The following is a 19,608-nucleotide window of genomic DNA, read 5'->3' as shown; positions in this document are numbered from 1 at the left end:
CTGCTGGGTGGAAATAAATTGCACACACATCTTCAGTTTTGAAATAAACAATGCATTTATTTTCTTTAAAGAAAGGAAATATCCTTTAAGTGCATTACAATAATGAAAATCGATTCAGCCCATGGAGGTCTCTAAAGAGCACAGAAATAGACCCCTGTTCCCCTGTGGGGAGAAGGCAGGGGCAGAGCCCTCAGCCACACGGACCCCCCGGGGCACCCTGCCCTGTCCCTGGCACCAAGGGACTCCAGTCTGTACTTTCTTCTCACAACAGCAACACCCCACACCACTTTACTCCTTGTGAGAGCTGTAGCAGGATGAAAAATGTAATAGCAATCCTGTTTTATCACAAAAGGTTGTATTTTTAAGTTGGTACATGCTAAGCCTCTTATTTCCAGCTCTCCCTGCAAACCAGGGCTGTCACTCTGCTGAACATGCATTTAAATCCTTGCATGTGTGCACGTAGATATAGATACATAGATGTAGATGCAAGTTTGCATGTGACTGGCATGATGAAACTGTAGAAGAAAACGGAAATGCAGCAGGGAAACCCATGGCTGAGCCGTGGATCGCAGTGCATGTGTCCCAGCTACAGGAGAAAGAATAAGCCTGAAGGTGCATGAAGCTGAAGGCTGCTTTTGCAGCTCTTGCACTGGGAAGCACAGGGAGCCTGCATACCGGCACTGGAAGGAAAAAACAGCTCCTGCTTGTGAGAGGAGGGAAGGCAGCATTTTACATTGTCCGTTTTCAGCATGAATGACCCAGTTGTGTAAGCAGCAATCTTGCAATGAGCTCTAAGCCATCCATCCCTGGCAGCCACGCAGATGCAATCGATGGATGGCACAGAGGTAACTCCTGGGGCACCTGGAGAAGCCCTGTACACGAGGACAAGGACAGCTTTTGGGCTGAGAAGCGGGGACCCCTCGCTAGCACCTGGCGGCATAAGGCACGCACCGAGCAGCAGGCTTGAGAATGAGCCTGCCCTCTCCAGGAGCTCAGCGTGCGGAGGGCAGGTGTTCCAGCCAGATTCCCTCCTACGTAAGCACTGCACAGCCATGTTCCATGGGGGTCACCCAATGTGCTGACTGCTTTCCAAAACCTGTCACTCTGCTTTGGTGTCCAGACGGAGAAGGGGTGCGTTTGGAGGTCTGGAGCTCGCACAAACTGAGGGTTGAGACTGTGCCAAAGGCAGGGTGGGAGGAGAGGTTTTCCAAGGGAAATGTCCACAGTGCGCAGCTCCAATGGGTAAATAAAATAGATTCAGTAAAATGCTGGAATGGATATATGCGTGAGCTGCCGGCAAGGTGCCTGAGCACCAGGGTCCTGCAGAATTCCCCACCGCACACCAGCCTCGGGGCAGAGCCAGCTGAATGCATCTCAGTCCTCCTCTTAATTTTATCTCCAACCAAATATAACTGTGCAAAACCATGCTGCTAATCTCATCTTTTTCAGAATAATATCAGCAGCATCAGCAATATTGGCAATTCAATTAACTAATTATTTAATATATTTGTTTTCTTTTAAAATATCCCCAGTAATAATTGCTAGCTCTGTTGTTATAAAAGATGCCAGAATCTATTCCAATTATTATTACTTTTAAAGCACAAATGACATTTTTAATATCCTCCTAGATGCTTATTACCATAGGAAATTGCCACAGGAGTCCAGTAACATCTCCTTCTGTAACTGATATTTATACTCTTCTCATTGTTTCCTGGGCCTCACCAAGCGCTTACCCAGCAGCAATCACGCACGATCAGGGACGTATCCTGTACCCCTTCTACCAAGTTACAAGGCGATGGACAAGAGCAAGACTTTGATGCAAGAGTTTAAAGTTCTGACAAACTGTAAAAAAACCCCAGAAATCATTTATGACGGCAGACGATAATGAAGTTGTACAATAAAGTTGGATGGGCATCTGGAGCTGCCCCCCCTGCCCTGGGCTAGCAGGCGGTTTGGCTGAGCTCCCCCTGCCTAGCCGCCCGTGCCAGGGGCAGCCGACAGCCGGCCCAGCTCCCCGCGCAGCGTCCGCAGGCACCGCACAAACGTACCGGGTGGCCGTCAGAGCCAGCAGCCAGCGCTCACAAACGCCGAGCGCACACGCACGGAAGCACAGGGCTCGCAAGGCAAAGGCCTCGCCGCAGGGTCTGAACCCCTCTGCAGGGCCAAGGCTGCCGGGCTCCCGGCCCCTCCGCACAAGGGGAGAGACCCGCTAGGCAGCGGCGCAGTGCGACCGCTGGGTCCATGCACAGCTCTGCAGAGCAGCACCCAGCACACCCCCACCCCTCCTGCGCCCCGAGCAATGACAGGACCCTGGGACACCGCCGCAAGCAAGGAAAGGCTGCTCCTTCTGAGAGACTCGGGCTTCAGCTGCCAGTTTTGCGGGGCCACGTGCCTCACCCCCACTCTCAGAGGCAGAGAAGTTGGGGTTGTCCACCCCAACCATCCTTGTATTGGAGAGAAAGAAATAGAAAAATGCACCTTCAGACAGTAATTCAAATTATCCTCTAGAAATTACTTTCTTTCTTTCTTAGGACAAAGGAACTGTGAGGGAATGGTCTCTTGAAAGCTGGTGTATGAATCCTCACCCGCCTGCCTGTTCGCTTACCTCAATCCGGGAATGGACCTTCCCAGTGCACTGAACCGAGACGCAGAGAGAAGCATCCCCCCTCTCTTTGCTCTGTCAGGGCAATGCTAAACGCAAACGTTGGTGGTTTCACCCAAAATCCCATTTTACACAATCAGCATTTCTTAGGAATACCGTGCCAGAAACACATGAAGCACAAAGCTATTGAAGTTCTCAGTAGGACACGCGTCTCCTCCACAAACAAGTACCACCACTCAACACAACGCTGATGTTTACGTGGACGGGCTCCCCGAAGGCACTGGGCTACCCACAGTGCCCCTGCCCACAGTGCCCCTGCCCGCAGTGCCCCTGCCCGCAGTGCCCGCAGTGCCTGCAGTGCCCCTGCCCGCAGTGCCCCTGCCCGCAGTGCCCGCAGTGCCCGCAGTGCCCCTGCCCGCAGTGCCCCTGCCCGCAGTGCCCGCAGTGCCCGCAGTGCCCGCAGTGCCCCTGCCCACCGCCTCCCCAGCGTGACCTGCTCCACCACAGGCACAGCCAGACACACGCCCGCTGCGCCAGGAACGTGAGGCTCACCGCTGGTGCCTGGGGGAAGGGGCACTGCTGCTGTGAGAAGTCATCAGTGCCCAGTGTTTTCTCCATGAATGCTGAGCTTAAGAAATAAATATTGAAAGGGAAAATGGCGCTTGGATCCTACAGGAACAAAGACCTTCCATAAAGTTACTGGGACAAATCTGTGTTGCTCCACTGGCTTCTCCCAGCAAACACGAGACTGGGTCAGTGGAGTAGAAAGTGCCCACCCTCCTCTCATCTAAATCACATTAAAATTTGGGTCTAACAGGTGTTGGTACAGTCAGAGCACCACCTTAGGACAGTAACTAAAACCAGAAGCCATGATGAAACTAAGAATAAATGTACAAAAATAACACACTAGAGGGATGCATTAAAAAGACCCGTTTACAAATGTACCTTTTAGTATCTGCATCTGCCTTGGCAACATGTGGAAGGTCTGCTGCTTAGCATTTGGATTGGAATTAGTTTGTGAACTGAGGTGAAGGGAGTGAAGCTTGATGCTCGTGTTATTGATACGCTGGTCATCCCAAATTTCTCACCTCACTACCCAAATTGCCTTCTAAGGATCTGATCCAAGTCCTAGGGAAATGAAGAGGAGCCTTTCCATTAACTGCAGCAGGCTCTGGACGGAGCCCTGCCTCCTGCAGGGGCGGCTGCTGAAAGCCAGCACTGTGTAGGAACTGGGTCGTGCTTCTGTGAACCAGTTCAGGCTGAGCCCTCAAAGCGCAATGCATGAAAGCCATTGTTTTTATACAGTTTTAATCGCAAATCCTAGTATCTATAAACAGAGAAATATCCTTCCCCCACATCTGAAAGGTCAGATATACATCACATACCCCTCTCTGCAGCACAAGCTCATACCAGCCTCGGTTTCTTGGGCTCACTCCTGATTTATTGCTCCTCTGGCTGCCCAGGTTACATTTACGGTATGCTGTCCACACAGGCTAAGATATAGATCCAGAAGGATAAACACTGAGGTGCCCATATGGTTGCTCCACATCCAGGACTTTGGGATGATGCTCCCATCACTCCAGAGTGTTCTCCCAAATTGCTCCAGTCAACTGTGTAACGCAAACTCAGGCACGGCACGCTGCAGCAGCATGCTTGATCACAGACGGTACTGCACACACAGCACTTTTCTTATTGTTACAGGAAATAATCCATGTTTTATCCATTTTCCACCAGCACTTTCCTTCGCTTGATTTTCAAATGCAGTCCTGCTTGCAGAGTCCACGACCAGCTGCTGCACATCAAAAAGAGTCAAACCATTGTGGAGTTGAGCTCAATAATTAAAAAAGTGAGACACCATAAAAAAAAAAAATTAAGTGAAGCTGGCCTAGATTTAGCAACAGAATATCAATTTGAAAGCAGAAGACAAAAACCTGCATCCTACAAGGCCTTACAGATATCAAGATGCATCTCTGAATTCCTGCAGAGGGGATCAGCTTTCTACTTAAACTTTGTCACATCCTCCTCACAGGAGATCTGCTTTTAACTCGGAGATGTCTCTGACTTCCACTGTAAATTACTGCAAGTGCATAGTGTAAGAGTAGTAATTGCAATGCCAGACTTCGGCAGTTTAAAAGAACCGCATCAAATGCTAACAAATAGTTCGCTCTTCCTCCTGCATATGTTAAGTGTATTCAGTAGTCAAAATTAATTGTGCAGATAAAAAGATACCAGGACTCCTGTCTGTCCATGGGATGTAGTATCATGTAGTCAGCTTCACAGACTGCAATCTGACCTCCTCCTTCTCCTCTTGCAAAACAAGGCTTCCATGGCACTTGTTGGCAGTAACAGGCATCTGGATTCCAAAGTTATGCACATCCAAAAACCTAACCCAGTGATCCCAGGTGAATTGCCTTTAATTAACTCTTTCCCGACATCACTAAGAGTAAGACTGCACCTGCCTAAGTGGTACTTCAGCTGCTTCCAAAGGAGAAAGGAGGAGTGCAGAGATGTGCTCTCACCGACTGAGCCAGAGGCAGATGAAGGAACAGGAGAAAGAGCACTGCTGTGTCTGCTCCCTCTGGCCCACAAACTCTTTGACACGTTTGGTACCTTGCTGCGGCTCAGACCTGACTTCCCACAAACTGAGATGGACGAGGTGCTGACACAACTACACGTGCTTGAGCACCCGCCGCCGTCCGCAGCTTGGTTTGCCTGCTGCCGGTGGGATGGATGAGGCACCTCACCGCGGCCCGACGCAGGCTGTGGGATTCCCCGGGCGGATGCTTCTGGTGGAGCTGAATGATGTGCTCAGAGCAGAGCTCTTGGCCATGCGAGTCCCGGCACGTGTCCTGTGCACGTGCGGCGTGGCTCTGCCGTTCCAAGGGGTCGTGTGCTGGGCGGGAGGATGGGCCGGTCTGGCTCAGTCTGTCCTGCCAGGACAGAATGTTCCTCTAGAGAAATACACACCAGCAACTTCAAGCCCAGTCCGAACCTCAGCACAAAATAAAGCGCACCTTGGTGGTTGTATTAGTCTCTCAGGGATGGTGTTAAACAGGATTTACCTAAGAAAGCAAAACGGGAAAGCTTTGATATAAGTTTACTTTACACTGTAAATATTTAGAATATCAATATACTAGAGCATTAAAGGAAACATAAAACTCCTTGGACAATGGAGGCAGTATTTTCAGCACTTCCAAAAGAGTGAGAATTAATGATCAAAAGCTTTCTGCAAGTCCGGAGCCTCCCACTTCCTGGGGCATGTGGCTCAGGGACTTTTTCATACCTGCAAAATGTATTTATCAGGAAACTGAATCCTCATCAGGAAACACTCAAATCTACCAGATCCAGGTTTGGGGAGTTTGTCCCATCTGTGAGGAGGAACACGGCTGACTCACACCACTGGGAGAAAGGCCACAGAGGAGAGAAAATTCAAAGACTGATGAATCCTTTGGGGAATCACTGAAATCCACAGCACAGCTGCCAAGGACCTGGATTTACTCTCCAAGACCTGAGCACCTACTTCATCTCCAGGGAAATCAAAGTATTATGATGAAGCCTTTCACTAATAGCAGTCCCTAGTACATGCATTACCTCTCGCCAGTGTACTGCAGCATGTGCTTCCCAGGGTGTCCAAAATGGTCTGATAGCATCAGGTTTTCAGCATGAGATGTTTTAGCAGCAGTGGGAAAAGGCCACCTCTCCTGGTAGCCCTGCATTACTGCCTGGTTTGTCATTCAGTCTTCACTTCTCCTTGTCTTTTTTTTTTTTTTTAAAAAAATATATTTGTCCCCTCTTCTTCCCTCAGAGACCACTTATGGAAGTCTGCCTGCTGCATTCTGTAATTATTCCCATCCACAGGACTGAAGAGCTTGCACTGTACACTGTTTCCTAACTTTGGAGTTAGGAGTAGGGACTTTTTTACAGTGTGATTTTCTGCACGATGTGGCACTTGCTCAGCATCCCTGGGTCACACAGGTGTCTGCAGTCACCTCAGAAAACCTGGGTACTGTCAGCCATCAGCTCGCCCTGTCCTTACCATCCTCATACACAGAACACCTCAGCCTCACCTCTTTTTAGCCCGCAGTTATAGTTGCAATATTTCATTGCAGGAGAGCTACTGTGGTTCCTTTGGCTCACCTCATTACTGCTTCAGGCCCAATTTCTTTCCTGCTGCCCCTCAAAGAGAGAGCAGGGAAGAGTGCAAACACACTGGCTGCAGTGGGATGTTTCTAGTGCATTTATTCTGTTAATAACTGCTCTATTTTATGCCTCATGAATCCTCTTGTTCTGCATCATCTCGTTGGAAGACAACTCCAGGCACTGGGCAGCATAAAAGCCACAGACGAAAGCAACCCCTGCTGCTGAGGCTCTGCCCACGGGATGATGGACACCCACCACCCAGCTCCCTGGACCCCCCACTAAATGCCTCTTTCATGGTCTTTCTCCAATGCAAATTTCTGGGTGCTTTGAAATCTTCCCGAAATCGCCCTATTTCATCTTTCCCTTGAAAGAGCAGTCGGATGATAAATGGTACCTTTTCTGAAAGGAGCCGCCTTAGCTGCCCCGGCACAGCCTCCTCTTACGGGCAGAAGCCCGTGGCTGAGCAGTGCCGTGGGGATATGACTCGGAAGACCAAGCTTTCCCAGCTCTGCCTGCCGAACCCCCTTCCTGGGTGTCCCACGGGAGCCACCCCCGGCACACGGCAGGACAGGCAGCACAGACCCTGTGCCTCCTCCCCGCGGGACGGGGGGACCCCGCGCTGCCCGCCGCGCTGCGCCACCGTCAGGGGATCATGGCCTTCCTCTCACAGAGAAGGTTTGTTTTAAAATTATACGTGGCACTAGCTGAAGCAACCTGGTATGATAATGTTCACGATGAAAGTTGTTTCTGAGACAAAAAACTTGCACAGCACAGGATCTACCGGCCTTTAAAAATGTGACAGTTTTAATCTGTAACCATGTCTGCATAAAAGGCAACAAAAAATGTGAGGAAATGATAAAGATATTAACATCCTCTCTCGAAGATTTTCTATGTCTAATTTAATGGTTTTTAAAGCGTTTGCCAGCACAGTTCTCTCACTTCAGCTGGGCACAGCTTGCGACCTCCGTCTGAGTGATGTCAAATCACAACGTGATACACTCATGAGTGTACAAATAAAAGCCCCTTTTCTCTTTCTCCGCTTTCCGACACCATTTGCAAGTGCAGCCCTGGTGTGGGACCAAGCCTGGTGGGAGACATCACACCCCCGGACCCCACAGCTGCAGCTGACCCTGCATTTGCGTTTCCCACCCGGTTTCCACCTGGGTGAAAGGGCACCCTGGAGGCATCTGCCCAGCCACGTGCCAGGGGTGCCACCGAGCACCCGCAGCCGTGTCCCTCATGCCAGGGGTCCCCGGGCCCCCCCCTCGCACCAGGCACGCAGGCAGCAGGGAGCTTCACCCAAGATTTTGCAATAATCCTGGTGTGCAGGGACAAGCTAGGCACAATACACCCCAGGGCAACGGATCCTAGCACTGCACGGACACAAGGAACCCACACACACACCTCCATCATGTAAAAACGACACAGGGGGGATCAAGGAGGCAAGAAGAGGAATCTCACCCACAAAAAAACTGAGTAAATTAGAGAGGAGAGACAATAAATCCAGGATTATTACTATTTAAATAGGAGCTAGACACCTAGCTGCAGACTAATTTCACTTGCTGAGATTAGAGACACAGACAAGTAGAGAGAAAAAGGCTCTTTTACATTTTCATCTTTGGTAGGCAAAGAAATTAGCTCCAAATTCAGGTATCTTTACAAGGGACTGCTGTGCTGAACTATGAAACTCTCCTCACTGTTATGCCTTGACTCAGGATTTTGAGTAATTCGAGTACTTTACATCCTGTGTGTATCTGCTGTTTCCAGCAGGTACCAGCATTTCTCCACCACACCTGAGAAAAACCTTACACGTCTCTAGTGGGTTTGGGGTCTTTTCCCTACCAGGGCTGAAGAAGAGGGAATTTTCAAGATACCTGCTTCTTAACTGCCATCACCCTGATAGTTTCGCATCATCAGCGCCCCATCTCCAGAGTTTACAGTAAACTCTGAGTGGTGAGTTGACCCTCAGTGTGCACCTCAGAGGAAACTGAGAAGTGTCCTGTGAAATCGGGGAACAGGCTTTCAGCATCCTTTATACTTACAGTGTCTCCAATTCTGCATTGTCCTGGCAGAGAGCTTAAAACAACCAAAATCCATTGTAAGCCCTTAATTGTCACTTTCTTCAGAAAATAGATGTTTGTGTGCATGAGTCATAATAGTCACCATTCATTACGATGGTGTTCCTTGTGCTGCTAACTTTAAATAAACAGCAATGTTTTGATAAAGTTTGCAAAAGCATAATTAGTCCTACAGGCACAATATTTTCAGATTTCAAATGCTTGTTTTCCAGCTGTACTTTTTAGATTTATAATTTCAAACACTGATGATCACAGTCTCCATTGAAGCTCAAGATTTGGGGGGTTTGGGCTTAATGGCATTCAAAACCTTATTAAAAAACACACACACGGAGAGATGCAGTGCATATTTCCCCATTTTCTTTGTTATACGCATCTGTCGCAATCTAAAGAAGTGAGAAAGAAAGAAAGATCTAATATAAACACAGACGTTAACATTAATTCTGTTGGGATTCCATAGCATGTAATCCTTTTTTCATGCAGTTCTTCATTTCTTTAATGGACCAAAACACACTCAAGTAAGAGAGTCACTCTTTCAGAACAGCTGAAAAGGAGATACTGTGGTAAGGGACGGCAAGGCGAGACAAGAGGAGAAAACCATGCCAAGCTCATCTTGCTGAATAGGTCCTGGCTGCAAGGGCGAAGAGGAGCGATTTCACCTGGTGCTTGCAGGACATGATAGCACGAGGACCACCACAGTTCAGCGCTCCAAGGACTGCAAATATTTTGAAAGTTGGAGCCTTTGTGGCTGTAAAGTCTCATGATGTCAGTTATAATCAACCTCCTCTTGGAGAAATAGACCGCTACAGTGTGCTCGTTTTCAAAAAAAGTTCAGTATTTTGCTGGTTAACTTGACTTTTAGATTTATTTCCCAATTGAGTAACTTGTAAGAGCTTTCCTTGTGTACGATAACTGCTGTTCTTAGGCTTTAGGAGCAGTGCAGGTTCTGCTCGGGCTATAGTAAAACAGTGAGTACTTTTTATTTATTTTATTCTCTTAAAATGTCAAGATTTAATACGGCTTCAAGCTCAGCTCAGCTGCTTCAGTGCAAGAGCTCTGTAACTGTTCGCCAGCACCAGACTTTCTGACAGCCCTGGCAAAAACACAACCACAGGGAGATGGGGTCTTTCCGCAACCCCGGGAGAAGTGCCCTGGCACTGGTAAGTGCTGGGTGATGCTGGTTTGTTCCCGCTTAGGGGACAAACAAATCAACCTATTTCAGAGCTGAAAAACAGTGGTTTGCCAAGGGTTGTGGGACGGAGCCTTTCCAGAGGCACAACTGTGTTTCTTTGCTGCTCTGTTCAATTCAGTTTTAGAACAAGGCACAGCCTTTGCATTCCAAGAGATAAAACAACAGAGTAAACTAAGTAAAGCTAACTGTAAACTGTCTGCATTTTTTAAAGCGGCTGCTGGTATCACCAGTGCAGTTTGCCCTTGCAGGGCTGGTACAGCAGCACAATTGCATCTTCTGCCCATCCACATGGGGGCTGCAGAGTCCCCCGACGCCTGGTTTAGCCCACACGAGCAGGGGTAGCAGCAGAGCCTGGACCAGCAAGCACCTCCTTCCTCAAAGGCGATGCAGGAGAATTGACTCTGACTTTATTGCAGTCTCAGTGGCATTGCTTTTATGGCCTTTCCCACCCTGCAGAAGATCAGAGCAGTAAATCCTCCCCATTACAGAACACCACGCTGACACCTGATGATACCTGCAGTTTCATTTTATTCTGCAGAGAAGGTTCCATTGGGTATGTAAGAGGAAGCCGCTGCCACTGCTGAGGATGCGGGGGGCTGCGGCCACAGCAGGTTACACTGAGGGCTTGTGCATGCCTCTGGACAGGGCAGAGATCCCTGCAGTTTAAAGTCCCCCCTGAGAAAACACGTTTTCTGTCGAGTTTCTGCACTTTAAACGGCAGCACCCTGTGACGTCTCGCCTGCAGCACCCGGCACTGTGTGTGCTGCTGGGCAGGCTGGGCCAGTAAAGTCGACGCCAGTCCAGCTCTAACGTGGGATGTGGGAAGCTCCCTTCACTTTTAATTTAACTTCAGTTTTATAGTCTTTTATGCCAATTGGATCTGAACAGGCATTTCTATATATACTCACATCTTATTTCTTTTCACAAAAGTATAGCAGTTTGGGTTACAGTCATTCACTGGTTTTCATATTGGGAATTCTCTGTATCTTTCAGACAGCAAACTCTGGGTTTATCTATGCCTACTGGTTTTTGCTTTTTTAATTCAGCCAGTGACCATTAACCCTACCTTATCCTTAGTTCATGCAAGCTGCTGCTCTCCAGAGCAAACAGAATGTGTTTTTCACTGTTTTGATCAGATTTCTTTCCTGCGCTAGCTAATGTAAATAGCAATTACTTTTGAAAACCACGTATTTGCTTGTATTTATATTTGTATTTGAAACGCAGAGCTGTTTTCTTTGTACTGGCCACAAGACAACTCCCCTGGAAGGGCCATGCTCTTGGAAAGGCTGAGCTCCAGCTTTCAGACGGCCCAGGGGCTCCATGCTGCTTCTGGGGGCTTAGAGCAGGCAGGGCTGCAAAACTGCATGAAGGACCAAGAGGAAAAGCATGAACTTAGGAAAGGTGCTGACAGCACCAATGAAAGAGTCGGTGTGAAGGAGCATTCAAACCAATGAAAGCTTGGAGACAGCAGAAACCTCAACAGATGTTACCCTAAAGCAGACACGTATTGGCTAACAGCTTGGATAACCCATGCTTTCTCTCCTCTAGCTTTGATCCATCTTTTATCTAAAAAATAAAATAAAACATTGAAATTGCTCCACAAGTATTGCATCGATGTACTAATGGGCTAGTGAGGATGACACAGAAGATTTACTCATCATTGCTTTAAGGTTTTATAGGTCATACCTAACATCTATCACCATTTCTGTACTATAAATTCCAATAATTTGGGAGCAGTTTAGCAAACTGCAGCAGAAATGGAGAAAATGAATGGCTCGGAACAAAAGAGCCTTAACAAACCACACAGATTTTCAAAGCAGGCTGTGTTAGAGGTTAGTTATGCTCCTTCATTTGCTATAGCAACGGACACTTTAGTCGGAATGTGCACCATGTCACACCATTTTCTGCTTCTTTTTTTTTTCCCCCATAACCTCTCAGATGGCCTGGAAGTCTGTAAGCATCTCTTAATAGACTCTTGTTATGAAAATTCCTTCCTGGGAAGCATCTAGAGATAAAGATCTTTCACTCACAGAGAAAAAAAATAAAAAAGGAACGGGCTTTCTCTGGTGCAATTGTAAAGCAATTTGGTATGCGATTAGTCAGAAGGACGGATCATGCTTTGCTCTTACTTATTTTTTAAACTAACAAAGAAGAATCTGGTGCATGCTTTTTGTAGCCCAAGCATTTCAAAAAGCAAAACCAAACAACTATTTTAGCAGACACCACAGAAAAAACCACTAAATTCACCAAAATGACTTTTTTGTTTCCATAGCAGAGAGTTGTCCTCAAAAATGAAATCTGTTTATTTTCGGTTTGTTTTCTTATTCAGACTATTTTGTTGGGTTTTTCTGACCCCGCCGGTGAGGGCAGCTGTGTTTGCAAGGACAGCAATGAATTCATGCTGGCAGTCTCCAGGTGTGCCATGGCTGAGCTCGCTGCCCACTCCCGGCGGCGCGACGGCCTCAAGGCTCCTGTCGGGAGGTGCTTTTCCAAAAACACCATTTTTTGGACCTTTCCAGTAGCAGGTTTCTTAGTGAGGAATGCGTGCTTTCTCATGCTGATCCATGATGTTGCAGAGAATTAAAATCATGACCAGCCCACCAGCAGCCCATCGCAGAGCTTTCCTATGCGGAACACCGAAAATGACAGGGAGAGGGAGGTTAATAAAATCTGCAGAGTCTGCGGCGGAGGGGGCCGGGCTGTCAGCTGCTGCAAACACGCTGTGCATGGAAGTTTATCACTGCAGAGGATCTGACTACTATTTTTTATGAAAATCACTCTCTAAATGGCGGCTTATTGAGATATTTATTGGCAGCAATTATTCAAATGAAGAAATAAAGCTAGTAAATTTGGTTCTTCAGAAAATTTGCATTGATTTGCAGCATTAATACATACAAATACCAAAAAGCCACTCAAGTGCAACCTGAAACTCCTTTCTTCCATTTTTCATTGTACATTGGTTTGACAGACTTCAAAAACCTAAACTGCAATACTGTGGTAAATCATTTTTTAACTTATCTCTGCCTGATATTAATTTCATAAAAACATATATGGTTTAGACATAAAGGCTTGTCATCGTCTCCCAGATCAAGGGAAAGAAAGATAAAAAATATTTTTTTAAAAATCAAAAAACTCGATTTTCAGAAGATCAAATCAGCTGGTTGAATTGAAAAATAACTTTAAAAATGTTTAACATCGCCTTGGAGCAAAGTATTCACTATTGCCACCAAAGTAAAAATAATAGGGGATATGCTTTCTACAGTGTTAAAGTGGGAAATGTCTGAAGACAAAGTTTGGAAAAAAGAAAAAAAAAGAAGAAAAGTTCTGAGACTGCACTGATTTGTGAATGGCACACCTGACAATTTGACAAAGCACACACATTAATTTTGTTTCAACTTTTTCTTCTTTTAAAGAAGAAAAAATAGAGTTAGTAAACCTTTATCGACCTCTACTGTGAGATTTGCAGTGAAATACTGAACCTTGTACTGTCACAGAATCACAGCAGGGTTTGGGTTGGCAGGGACCTCCAAGACCACCCAGTCCCACCCCCCACCACGGGCAGGGACCCCTCCCCCCAGCCCAGGCTGCTCCCAGCCCCGTCCAGCCTGGCCTTGAGCCCTGCCAGGGATGGGGCACCCACAGCTGCTCCGGGCAGCCTGGGCCAGCGCCTCGCCGCCCCCATGGGGAAGGGTTTCCTCCAAACATCTAATCCAGATCTACCCTCTTCCAGTTTAAACCATTGCCCCTTGTCCTGCCGCTACAGACCCTGCTAGAAAGTCTGTCCCCATCTTTTTTAAAAGCCCCCTTCAAGTGTTAAAAGGTACATCAGTACACCAAAATTGTGCTGAAACATTACAAGTAGCACAGAGAAGACCTACAAGAGTAATTTGCAACTGGAAGCCTCCTTGCAGTAAAAGGTTTGAGAAGACCAACGATTCCTTTTAATCCAAAGTGTTCAGAAGGTGGCTTAAACTGGCAGTACAGGACTCCAGCCTCGCACATGAAACCAGCTTCACTTTGTGAAGAAATGAAACAATTCCGAATAAATCAAAAGGGATTTTTCTAAACAAGGAAAAGGGCTTCAGGGAGGATTTGCGGGTTTAATTTTAAAGCTTCTGTTACACACAAGGTCAAACTAGGGGGCCATAATAGACACTTTGGCCGCATAATCCACACATCTCCCAACAGAGAGACATTTAACCTGTTCCTGCCATTCAAATTTAAAAGCGCTATATATTATTAAAATCAGTGGTTTAACTGGACAATGTTTAAGGTGTTATTAAATTCCAATCGGCAATAAACATCAAGAAGTACTGCAGTAAATCGTTCAGCCTCAAGAAGGAGAATATTTAGTAGCTGTTACTGTGTTTTGCTGAGGAGCTGACCACCTCCAGGACTAGTGACAAAGATGACCCACCCCAGCAACACCTTGGTAGTCATCCAGCACCAAACTTCAGGGCTTTGCACTGCAGCCAGTGCACGCTAAAACAGAAAAATCTTCCAGGTATTGATCAGAAATGACTGTGATCTGAATTACATCATGTAAATCCTATGCATTTCATCAGGTCTGGGCAAACTAACACAGGTCTGTGATAGTTTTGTTGACCTGAAGCTGGTCCTTGACACCAAGCGAGGCGGCAAACACTGTGAGCTGATGCTTACAGCAAGCCATGCCAGGGATGGGTACACTGGTACCAGTTTTGGATGGGGACTGGAGCACCACAGCAGTAAGGGGCTCCCAGCCAGAGGGCAATGCTGCCCAGCAAGCTGGGGGACCTGCACCAAGACCCGAGATGGTCGGAGCGGAGCCTCCAGGAGCAGGCTACATCCTCGCACCCATGGCTGGGAGCAGGGGCTGGTCATAGCAGGGCCTCCCGAGGGGCCTGCCAGCCTTAACGTCCCTGCACCTCCCACCTTGGCAGCAGGGGATGAGCCAAGCGCCCCCCGGACCCCTGCCCGGCATGCTGCGGGCAGGCAGCTGGAACCACAGCCCCTCCTCGGGGCCAGCGCTGCCATCCCAGCGGCTTTGCCAGTGGTCCGTACCACCCCACGGGCAAGGCAGAGGATGACAGGGACCGCCAGGCTCAGAGCTCTGCGCTTACTCAGAAAAATTACCCAACCCTGGCAACTGCAGCTTCCCTGCTCGCTTTTTGCAAGCAGAGGCTGATAAATGCACACATGACGCAGAGGTACAGCAACACTTACTGTATGCCAATGAACCTATATGGACCTATAACGAAAGTTACCCAGCGATACTGCTTTCTGCAAATATGCGAATGTAATACCCTAAACTCACGTGCAAAAGGGCTGCTTGCAAATAAAAGTGTCTCATGCGTCCTCTTACAAGCAGCAATGACACAGAAATACTCCTCGCCACGCTGCACAGCCCGGCCCCACCACCAGCATGGCCACTCGGAAAGGGACCGGGAGGGCTCACACATGCCGCTGACGGCAGCGCACGCATTTCACACCTCAATAATAAAACACTGTAGAAAGGATCTGAACTCTTCATAGGCACTTAAGGAGCTTAGAGGAAATTAAAGGATATTATAGAAATATGAATTATAAAGAAGGAAATACTAAAGGATTTTTCCTCCATTATGTCCCACAATTACTTTAATTCCTCTCTAATGGCAAGAGGCTTAGCGTGATCCCAGTAAATCACCAAGGAGTGTTTGTAGGGAACACCAAAGTAGGGCCTGGTCCAAGCCCTCGGAAACCAAACCCCAGCCCAGCGCTGGCTCTCCCTGCCCTTGCACAGCAGCTGTGCCGTCAGAGAGACGATTCACCAGCACTGGCTCGGCATCCACGCACCCGAGACACCGGGACCAGAAACACATACTCACACTGGTAAGAAGTTCACTTCTCAACCCGTGTAACATCATCATGGGACAAAGGCACAAAATTAAAGGCATTCCTCCTCCATTTCATAGCCTTGCATTTCCTAAGCATTTAAGGCCATCTTTTAATTATATACACAAGAGAAATGCAACATCTGAAAGGACAGGGTTGAAGAAAAACAGTTGCAAAAGGGAAGGTCCTGAATCTATTAACTAAAATACCAGTATGCTCTACAACTAAAAACATATTTTTAAAAAGAACAGATACCAGGGCTTGTAGGCAGGAGTAATATTCAGATACGTTATAGAAGTGCCATATTCTTACCAAATAGCTTGCTTGTATTGGTAATAAAAATGAAACGTTCCTGGTGGGAACTGGGACAGTTCCCCGAGTGCCTGCGGCATGGAGGATGCTCCCAGCCTCGGCAGGCACAGAGCAGCTTTGGCCGCCTGGGCAGGCTTGCGCTTCTTGTGACTGATGGGAGAAATAAGCCCATACTGTAGATTTTCAGTTGGAAATCTATTTCTGAGTGAACGGCAAGTAAAAAATTTGACTTTGGGCTCATCAGTATGTGATGATCTAGCAGTCTTAATAATGAAGATAAATTCCTGAGCACGTCAAAACATTTATGGAGAAGAGTCAAAGAATTAAAATATGCACAGTGATTCTTTAGATGCTCAGACTGAAGTTCAAGCTAGTATCCCATCTACAAGATTTAGTTTCATTTCAGTTTCAATTATAAGATTTTATTCTTGCTATTAATTTCCTCTGTCATCTGAAATCTAAAGATTTGACGTAGTAAGACTCAATCGTTGTTGGAAGTAGAAGCTTCTCTACCGTTTGCTGTGTTCTGTCAAGAAGGGCAGATTTTTCATTTTAAAACAATAGAAAAACTAGTAAATACTGTGCAAAGATTACTTGAAATTGTAAAAATACTGCTTTATATAAGCAGTGTAATGAGTTTGGTTTAGATAAAATTCCACTCACATTGCTGCTATCATCTTTAAATTTCTTCTTCATTGCCAGTGTTGATTTGCCCTTGCTGAGACGCCGGATCGCTGCCCAGTTCCACCTTGCCTTTTGTCTCCGCTTCCTTGTGCCTGTCTTGGGAAGGGTGTGGGGGGCTGCAGCCTCTGCTCCTGGAGCTTTCCAGCCACTTGCGGGTGTCTGTTTCTTTACGCTCCACTCCCTGAAAAACAGTAAATCTTCTACCATGAACGGGAATTTCATGCCAGCAGTGCCTTACCTGGCCAATGTGAGAGCAAGGACCGCGCAGATCAATAGGTGCCTGAAGAGAGCTGTTTAATGACCTGCCTTTGTGCACTCTCATCCTCCTCTCCAGGCTCCTGAAGTCATTGTCAATGTAGAGCAAAATGAAACCAAAATCCTCAGAAGCTAAAAAATAAAGACATGAAATCAGAAAGCAGAGCTCTTTTCAAGTGCAGACGTAAACGAAAGATAACTCCAGACCCAGCTCTCCGCAGGAAACTCTGAGTTAAGATCCATCTTTCCCTCTACTCCCCCGACCAGTACCAAAACACACATTTCATTTCTCATGTCACCTCCAACAAGCATGCAGACTCAGCTGCTGGATAATGCCTTACAAAGATAAATTCATGCAAGGGACCGATGAGCGCCAGGCTGCGAATGTTTTATTGGGACAGAAGCCTCAAACCGTGGGCAAATCCACGCACCAAGCTGGGCTCGCACTTTCCATCGCGCCTCCATCAGTAGCTCTGTCAGCAAGCCACCCAGCTTGCCGCTGCGGCAGGCTGTCAGTGTGTGCTACATGGGGATCCGCTCCAGACAAGCCAGCAGAAAGCAACATCTCTCTGTGGTATTTCTATGGGACACCTGAGCTGCCTGGCCCTGAAAGGGACAGAGGAGAGTGTTGTGGGGGGACTGCAGCAGGGGCTGGTGGTGACAAATTCCCAAGGCTCACGGCAGCCAGCAGCTCCCAGCCTCTCACTGCCCAGCACTGGGGCCCCAGCAGAGGGAGGACCGTCCCCTGGGATGGGGAGCCCGCCTGGGGCTGCTGCAGGAGTGCCTGGAGCGGGGAGGTTGGGGCAAGGGTCTGCATCCTGCCCACCGTCCGTACCCAGTGGGTGTACCTGCGGAGCACTGGGAGAAATAAACACATACAGTGGATTAGAGAAACACCCAATCTGAAGCCGGAGTTCTGTTATTTATCAGATTAATTATTCTCTGAAGGCAGATGTAATACCTAGACAAACAACATGAATTTGCAATTCTGCATTTTGTCAGTTTTCCCATTATGCAACAAGGTCATCTCTAATTGACTTTAAAATCCGTCTTAAAGGAGGCTTTGCAAACAAGCTAAGAGCCTGTCCCACCAGTGCTGAAGGTGCTTGTGCCTCTTGGTGGTCCCCTCTTGCCACCACCTTGCAGGGACACTTGCCTGCCAGCTGGTGGGACTACGATGCAACGTGCGTGCCATGGGGTTTCATCCCTTTCCAGACACAACTCCAGGCGCAGTGCTCAGAGGCAGACGTCTCCACTTGGGACGCTGGGGTTACACAGCTTAAAGGGGGCGTATAGCTACATGGCTGACGTTGCCAAGTGAATTTGAGAATCAGTGGTTTTCCACGGTCTGCAGATGAACAGTGAATTTCCTCCTTTGTTGTTTCATTGCCTTTGGGATTATTATCACTTAACTATGCCACAGCCATATTTAGGAATCCCTTCTATCAACCATGGCCTTCTTTGCACAAACGTAACAAAAAAAGAGATCCCTCTCTGAATTCACAATCTGAACCTATTGTATTAATCCCTGTGAGGGCCTGGGGGGTTTTGGTGGTGCCTTTTATGAGGTTAATCTGCAGCTGAGAACGGACTGCCACCTGGGAACACTACCCGCTTTCAGAGGTGGCAGCCCACACTCCAGGGATGGACGGGCTGTGCGTTAGGAGTGCTCATGGCTGTACCCTCATGAGTGTAAGGACCACACTGCATCCCTACAACCACCTTGCCAAAACCCGTCCTGGCCTGTCCTTGCCACAGCACGAACCACTCGAATGACTTGCTGCAGCCGGTGCCCCCCAGTGCTCCCAGTTTTCTTCCCTTAGAGAAGCACCTGTTTCCCAGTGATAAAACGGGACCTGCCCTCGGCTGCTCTGCTTCACGCCCTCACCGCGAGTCCAGTCCCACCGTACAAGACTGGCTGTCAGGCTACTGTCACACAGGAAACCTGGGCAATTATGTTCCATAACAGTTTTAATCCAACAAAGACCAAATGCAGACATATTCAGAGCCAGGTTTTCCTGCCTAGTTCTGCAGCTGCTGAAGAGCATCTCTCCCCTGCGCAGGGAAAAGCCACCACCATGAGGGCACTGGGCACCTGTGCTGGCAGGGCTGTGGCTGGGCACCTTCTCCCCAGCACAGAGAAGAAACATCTCGCTTCCAGGGCAGCCACCTCCCCCTCCCCACGGATGGAAGTGGAAGAGGTTTCCTCTGCATGCCCACACTCTGCCTTCGTGACCCCTTTGCCGCACACTGCTGGTGAAGAAACTTACCCAGAGCCATGCTCCTGTAGATAAAAGATCTCCACGGAGCGAAGTCTGCAACTCCCACACACAGAAAAAGCCCCACATGCTGCCACATCAAAAAAACCTCTGCTATTCGGCTTGTAGACTCAAAAGCTAAGTCTTAAACTGTGAAGTTTTTTCAGCAAAACATAGCTCTTCTGCACTTTTTCATGCCTTTTTTCCGATTCTATTGGGGATTCTGTTTCACAAGAA

At 47.8% G+C, this 19,608-nt stretch overlaps 1 long non-coding RNA gene across 3 annotated transcripts in view; it reads right to left on the bottom strand.

Moving 5' to 3' along the window:
* Positions 1-31: 31 nt before the first annotated feature.
* LOC130156650 (uncharacterized) overlaps positions 32-19,608 on the bottom strand; it is a 92,415-nt gene continuing 72,838 nt past the window's right edge. For all 3 annotated transcript variants that reach the window (XR_008824540.1, XR_008824539.1, XR_008824541.1), the window contains 3 exons: positions 16,838-19,462; positions 5,886-6,001; positions 32-5,664 (listed from right to left, as the gene is read on the bottom strand). This is a non-coding gene — a long non-coding RNA (uncharacterized LOC130156650). The remainder of the gene's footprint in view (positions 5,665-5,885; positions 6,002-16,837; positions 19,463-19,608) is intronic.

This window comes from Falco biarmicus, chromosome 11 (assembly GCF_023638135.1).
Source record: "Falco biarmicus isolate bFalBia1 chromosome 11, bFalBia1.pri, whole genome shotgun sequence".
Taxonomy (NCBI): Eukaryota; Metazoa; Chordata; class Aves; order Falconiformes; family Falconidae; genus Falco; species Falco biarmicus.
The sequence above is the reverse complement of the archived record's forward strand: the minus strand, read 5'-3'. Positions and strand labels throughout refer to the sequence as shown.